The sequence below is a fragment of the Penaeus monodon genome, chromosome 33, assembly GCF_015228065.2.
Source record: "Penaeus monodon isolate SGIC_2016 chromosome 33, NSTDA_Pmon_1, whole genome shotgun sequence".
In the NCBI taxonomy this organism is placed as follows: domain Eukaryota; kingdom Metazoa; phylum Arthropoda; class Malacostraca; order Decapoda; family Penaeidae; genus Penaeus; species Penaeus monodon.
Window position 1 is genome coordinate 11,127,629 of NC_051418.1, and position 218 is coordinate 11,127,846.

The following is a 218-nucleotide window of genomic DNA, read 5'->3' on the forward strand; positions in this document are numbered from 1 at the left end:
AAAAAGTCCTTTATTGCTCTATCTCTGCTCTTCCTTTTGTTGTTTTGCCCCCCACAAATAACTAAATCTCTTATTTATCATGAAAAAATTAATACCTTGGAAAAGACAATATTGAAAAAACAGAAGATATCCCCCAATATTTTTAAAAAATCACCTAGGGGTAAAAGTCAGCAGTCTGGAATAGGGATATCACACTTGCAAAAATATCAAACCTATTT